The 6,934-nt window shown below is 39.3% G+C and overlaps 1 pseudogene; it reads right to left on the bottom strand.

Annotated features, from left to right (window-relative positions):
* Nucleotides 1-1,665: 1,665 nt before the first annotated feature.
* On the bottom strand, nucleotides 1,666-2,946 carry LOC144255423 (proteasome subunit alpha type-6 pseudogene; annotated as a pseudogene).
* Nucleotides 2,947-6,934: the final 3,988 nt, after the last annotated feature.

Genomic DNA, 6,934 nt, shown 5'->3' on the forward strand with positions numbered 1-6,934 from the left:
TTGTGTCCCTCCCTCCTGCCCTCCAGCACACCTACTCTCTCTCAGCCCAGAGCTGCTCCAGGGTCTGGTGGAACTGGTCTCCTCCACTCACTTTCCCACTGCGATCTTCACAGGGCTCATTCTGGGCTGTCCTTTTCCTTTCTCTTTTTCATCCATCAGTGGGCTCCTGTCTGCCTTCCATCTTATGGATGTTAATATCTTTCTTCTGGTTGTCATCTTACCATTATGGATTTAGGTTCATTCTGTTTATATTTTCAAATTTCATTTCAGTGGGAATTTTGGAAATATAAGAAATGATTACATATGCTTAACTGGAAATTTTTAATCAAAAGCACATGCTAGTAACACTTAAAATTCCAAGCTGACTATATTTGATATTACACATGAAAGAAAATTGATAAGCAGGATGAAGACATAGATCAGAAAACAAGAGAGAAATGCTTTCATATTGGTAAAAGTCAGTTTAGTGCTCACAAATAAGTTGTTTTGACTTTATGAAAAGGATCCCTGATGGCCAGATTCTCATTTCACCCTCCATTCTCTTCTTATTTGGTTATTTATTTCACTTTTAGGTTCCAATAGTCTTTATGCTACAATAAGTTGGATGGGAAAGAGTTTCTTTATCATTAGGCCATAGAGCAGATTGTTTTTGTTTGTTTGGCCCTGTTTCCCACCTGTATGGGACTACTGTGTGCTTAACTCAGGTGAGGGTCACTGACAACCTCTCTTTTGTCTTCTGTACCTCCCACAAGTTCCCTTCATTTTCTAGTCTGTTGGTGGCACTCACTCCTGTCTTATTAAGTTCATGTAGATTTAATTTGTTGTCTATCCTTAATTCTTTCAAGAAACACACACACACACACACACACACACACACACACACACACATATATATATATATATATATATATATATATATATATATATATATACATGTATGAAAAAATATATATTTTTCACATGTTCTTCTCCCTTATAATTCTACTTCAGTTTCTCTATAGATGGACCTCTGTCAATCTTCCTTTTAGTTCAGTGTCTCCATAGCTATGCATAATATACCTCTTCTGGCCATTGACAAGGGAACAGGGCTCTCACTTTCTCTACTTAAAAATGTGGTACTTGAGTGATTTTCTCATAGCCTTAAGAAATATCAAACTTGTTGACCTGAAACCGAGGAGGCTATCACTCTTTCTACTTGACAAGGAAAATTATAACCTTTATTAATTTGCATTGCTGATAGGCTAAAGATGTTATCCAGGATGATTCTTATCAAGTCACTCATCTAATTTAGCTTTTTTTCCTTCAGCAACAAATAAAGAAATAATCTCTTTTCCTCACTCTCATGCTCACTTTCAGCAACAAGGGCCATGCTCACCTCAGGCCAAGGCTACTGATCTTGATCCCTCTCTCTGATTAATGGTTTTGCAAAAATAATATGAAATATTTCATCAATATTCTAGAGTCTAGAATAGTGTTTTCTGTGACTAATTTTTCAGTTAGACAAATTATGGTTCCTTGTATTTTTCCAAAATCACCTTTTGTTTGTTTGTTTTAATGATTTAAATCATTAAATTTAAAAGTAGGAAAAATGATTGAGGTTCCTTTATCAATCCAAGGGCCTCCATAATGTTGGTTTGTTGTTACCAAACACACTAGCAAGAAGCATTATGGATTTGGTAAAATAATGACAATGTTATGTCTCTCTGCTAGAGCAACAAGGTGAGCTTCAATCTCTGTTCAATTCAGAATCACAAATTTAGAATTTTCAAATATAACTACTCCAACTTCTATTTCTGAAGGTTTAAAATCAATGAATAGAACAGTATACAGGCATGAAATTGCAATTTCCATTATCTGTTCAAATGTTCAATCAAATTTCCTCTTCACTTTTTTCCATGAAGCTGGTTGACCCTGTCTGTTTAACTCCTGCTGCAGTGGCTTGAAACCAATAGTGGTAACCTGTAGGACCACACTTGACCACCTGTGGTCCTTATTTTTTGTTTATACCAATTATCATCATATAACCACCAGACAAGTCTCTTGTCTGCATTCTCTGTGTAGACTTTAAAAAGATACACAAGTCTTTTACACAGTATATCCATAGGAATCCCATATCCATTTATGCATTTCCAACTATAAGCCTCAGAGAATGCCCTCTATACCTGGGATCCGCTGTAGGCTGTCCTCCAGTCATCACTCAGCCAGTGTTTTCAGTCACCTTGATTGAGTCCAATAATTTGTCAGGTACTTCCTTCTGTGTGACAATTACTACATCGTCTTTCCCTCTGACAGCTATTCATGTAAGCCACCCTGAATGATATCTTAAAAGCATATTTCAATTGGTAAGACCAGCCTCCAGTGAAAAAAGCTAAGTTGGTCAAAACCAACACCACAACTGTCAGACATGTTGGTGAAGCCACTACAAACCAGCTCTGGGCCCCATTTATTCTCTCCTATTTTAATTTTTATGTACTGCAAGATTAAGTCCCAAGTACTGCAGAAGGTGACATCATCACAGATTCTGAAAGGGACACACACATTCCCTGGAAGTTGGCACATCCCACCTTGACATGGGAAGGGCACAGCGGTCTAGATCCCCTGCCCCGCCTCTGGCCTCCAGAGGGCGATGTTGCACAAGGAGGCGTCAGTTCTCACTGAGCATCCTCTTCATCCACAGAGCCCCTCCTCCCTGCCCCTGGCTGATGCTTCCTCACTGATGTAGTTAAGGGACCTGCAGCTAGAACAAGGGACCATCCAGACCACTTAAAGGAAAGCCTCTTTCTAACCGTTTCTGAAACTTGTCCAAGCAAGAGACTCGTGCAGCCGCCCATCTCCACTCAGTGCCCCAGAGGCTCAGCCACCGCGACCTTCCCACCCGCGGATCCCTGTAGCTTTCCCCCACCAGCCATGCTCCTGCTGCTCCTGCCGGTGCTCGGTGCTCGCCATGGTTTTCACCCTGAGTGAGTACATGCCATTCCCTCTCCCCTCCCACCCAAGTGACCGTGTTTTGATTGGAACTGGAGAGAGACGCGTCTTCTCCACAGCCAGGTCTGCACTGCTTTTCCTGACTCAGCATCAATGTTGCAGGAGGAAGCGGAGCCCAGTCAGTGACCCAGACTGACCGCCACGTCCTGGTCTCTGAAGGAGCCCCTCTGCAGTTGAGGTGCAGCTACTCATCTTCTGTTCCTCCCTCTCTCTTCTGGTACCAGCAACGCCCCAGCCAAGGCCCCCAGCTCCTCCTGAAGTACGTGTCAGGGGCCACCCTGGTGACAGGCATCAATGGTTTCCAGGCTGAACTAAGGAAGAATGAAACCTCCTTCCACCTGAGGAAGCCCTCAGCCCATTGGAGCGACTCAGCTGAGTACTTCTGTGCTTTGAGTGACACAGTGCCTGGGGCTGCAGGGGGAGCTGAGCACAAACCTCCTGACACAGGAGACTTTCTGGGACACACAGGCTCAAGCTGGGGAGTTTCAATTTCTGTGCAGTCCAAGATGGCAGGGTGGACTGAGCCCCTGAGAGTGTTTGTCACCTGAATAGTTGCCTCCATGTCTGTGTTCTGTCACCTTTAGACTGGCTGTGTCCCAGATGAAAATCTTATGATGAATTTTTTTAGGAGGCACCTCTGTCCCCCACAACTTCATGCCCCAACTCCCACCCCACACCTACACTCTGAAGAACACACATCATATCTATAAGGGCTCTGAAATTTAAAAAAAAAAAAAAACCATCACCTTTATTTTAAAAACTCATTTCTGGGGCTGGGGATGTGGCTCAAGCGGTAGCGCGCTCGCCTAGCGTGCGTGCGGCCCGGGTCGATCCTCAGCACCACATACAAACGAAGATGTTGTGTCCGCCGAGAACTAAGAAAAAATAAATAAATATTAAAATTCTCTCTCTCTCTGTCCCCCTCTCTCTCTCACACACACTCTCTCTTAAAAAAAAAAAAAAAAAAAAAAAAAAAAAAAAAAACTCATTTCTAGCATCCACTATGATGATTAGCATTGCCTCAGGATACTTGTTTGTGTTAGTAGGCAAGCTGTGCAGCCTAGATTCTCATTTAGGACAACCTTTAGAGTATAGATTCTCAATCAGTGCACTATAGATTCTAAATCTAGATTGGAAGCTTAACTTCTTGCACATACATAATATTTCACTGTGTGATATTGACATTTTAAAGTAATTTAGACAAATACCTATATCTCCATTTTGTATTACAGAACCAATTATCAAATTAAACATAATTTTGATGAGATAGGAAAACTAAAAGCCATTCAGTTGTAATCTGTTTTGAAACAGTTATTCCAGTGATTTTCATATGAAAAATTTGAGACAATTATACCATAAAAGGAAATCAAATAAAGAGATGAAAGTACTGAAAAACCCTTAGTTATTCCCTTTTAAGAAGTTATCTAATTCATGGTATAATATAAAAGTAAACACTTGAAAAACATTTTTATTCTTTCAAAGCACATTAACAACATTAATAGGAAGATAGACCTTCACTACCAAAGTTCACAGTATCAGACATTACATCAGTTCTCACAGGGATATCAAATGCAAGAAACCATTTTTATTTACTCTGAGACAATTATATAAAAATCCAACATGTTTAAGAAATCTATATATACACTTATGATTTCAAATTGCTTTTGTGTTTTGGTTCAAATGGTAAGATTAAAAAATGTAACATTATGAAAAGTCTACACAAGTTAAGATTTTTTTTTATCTCAGCATTTCATAATTTATGAAATTATTGACAGAAATTATTAATCATTTCATTTCTTAAAAATATATGCAACTGCTGGTAATGCACACCTGTAATCCCAGTGGCTTGGGAGGCTCAGGCAGGAGGATCTCAAGGTCAAAGTCAGCCTCAGCAACTTAGCAGGGCCCTGAGCAACTTAACAAGACCCTGTCTCAAAATAAAATAAAATAAAAGAAATTTAAAAATGGGCTGGGATGTGGATCAATGGTTAAGAGAACCTGGGCTCAATTTATGGTCCCAAAATAAATAATAAATAGATAAGTAAAATGTACAATAACCTAAATCTACTTTTTAAAATGTGATTGAATTAGTTAGGTTTTTTAATCACTGTTACCAAAATATCTGCCATGAGCAACTTAGGGGAGGAAAGATTTATTGTGTCTCATCATTTCAGAGGATTCAGCCCATAGTCAACTGACTCCATTGCTCTAGGCTTGAGGTCAGGGCAGAGCATCCTGGTAGAAGGACATGGCAGAGTAAGGCAACTCAGCTCACTGAAACCAGGGAGTGGAGGCAGGATAACTGGAGAGAAAATCCCTTCTAGGGTATGCCCCCTGACTCACCCCTGCAACTAGGTCCTGCATCCTACAGTTCCCTTCACTTCCCCATAGTTCATTCTGCCCATGGATTGATTACTCCTTTGATGACTCATTTTCTAAAAGCTCTACCTCTCCTTGAATGAAACTTTGGGGGACATAACCATAACACAGGAAGTGGGATTCTTGCCTTATTGTAACTATATCTCTAGAGTCATTAAAGCATGCATTTTCCAATCATGCATGTCCCAGCTACTTGGGAAGCTGAGATAGGAAGATTGCATGAGACTGGCCTGGGCTATACAGTGAGATCCCAACTTGTAAAAATGCCATTAATTGAACAAAAGAGGGTCAATGTCTGATTAAAAGATATTATTCAGACTGGTTCAGACTGGGCCTCCTCCTCTCCTGTTGCATCAAAGACTCAAGTTCCCCTTTGGTATCTTTGGCTGCAGATATACTCAAGTTTCCTCTAAGTGTGTCACTTCTTCCAGCTTTACATTGTACCCATTTTTATTTTAATTTAGAGTTTTTCTGACAGAACATTTGTCCCTTCATTATGTCTTTTATGATGGTTTATTTCACTCAGACTTACATTTTTCAGGGACATGTTTTTTTTTTTTAATTGTGGAAAGAACATTTAACATAGGTATACTATATTTCGGCAAATTGTAAGTCTACAATTCCGTATAATTTCATAGAGGCACATACAGCAGATCTCTAGAAATTTATCATTGTGTGTAATTGAAACTTGGTATTCATAGACCAGTATCTCCCCATTCACACTCCCCTTATCCCCTGACAACCACTATTCTATTCTCTGCTTCTATGAATATCATATCCAAGAATTAGACATTGCCAAGGCCAATGGCAAGAACTTTTACTGTGTTTTTTTTTTCCTAGAAGTCTTACATTTTTTAAGTCTTACATTTAAGTATTAAGCCATTTTGAGTTGACTTTTGAGTATGGTAAAAGCTAAAGGTCCAATGTCATTCATTTGCAAGTGGATAATCCAGTTTTCCCAAGACAATTTGCTGAAGAGACTTTCCTTTCCTGTTGCATATTCTTGATGCCCTTGATAAAGATCAGTTGAGAGCATATGCAGGGGTTATTTCTGAGCTGTCTGTTCTGGTCCATTGGTTTATATGTCTGTCTTAATAACACTACTACTATTTTCTTTTAATTACTACAGCTTTGTAATATGTTCTGAAACCAGGAAGTATGAGACCTTCAGCTTTATTCTTTCTCCTTGTTATTCTTGGTCCTTTGTCATTCCATATGATTTTTCTTTTTGATTCTAGGGATTGAACCCAGGGGCATATAACCACTGAGCCACCTCTCCCTTTTTAAATATTTTATTTAAAGAGACAGAGTCTTGCTGAATTGCTTAGAGCCTCACAAAGTTGCTGAGGCTGTATTTGAACTTGCCATGTTCAAAGATTACAGGGATGTGCCACTGCGTCCAGCTTTCCATATGATTCTTAAGAATTAGATATTATTTTTTATTTATGTGAAAATTTTGGTAGCAATTACATTGACTCTATAAATTGCTTTGGCATTTATGGATATTTTTAACAATGATAAATCTTCCAAACCATTAACATCAGATATCTTTTCATGTACTTGTATCTTC

Source organism: Urocitellus parryii, chromosome 6, assembly GCF_045843805.1.
Source record: "Urocitellus parryii isolate mUroPar1 chromosome 6, mUroPar1.hap1, whole genome shotgun sequence".
Lineage (NCBI taxonomy): Eukaryota > Metazoa > Chordata > Mammalia > Rodentia > Sciuridae > Urocitellus > Urocitellus parryii.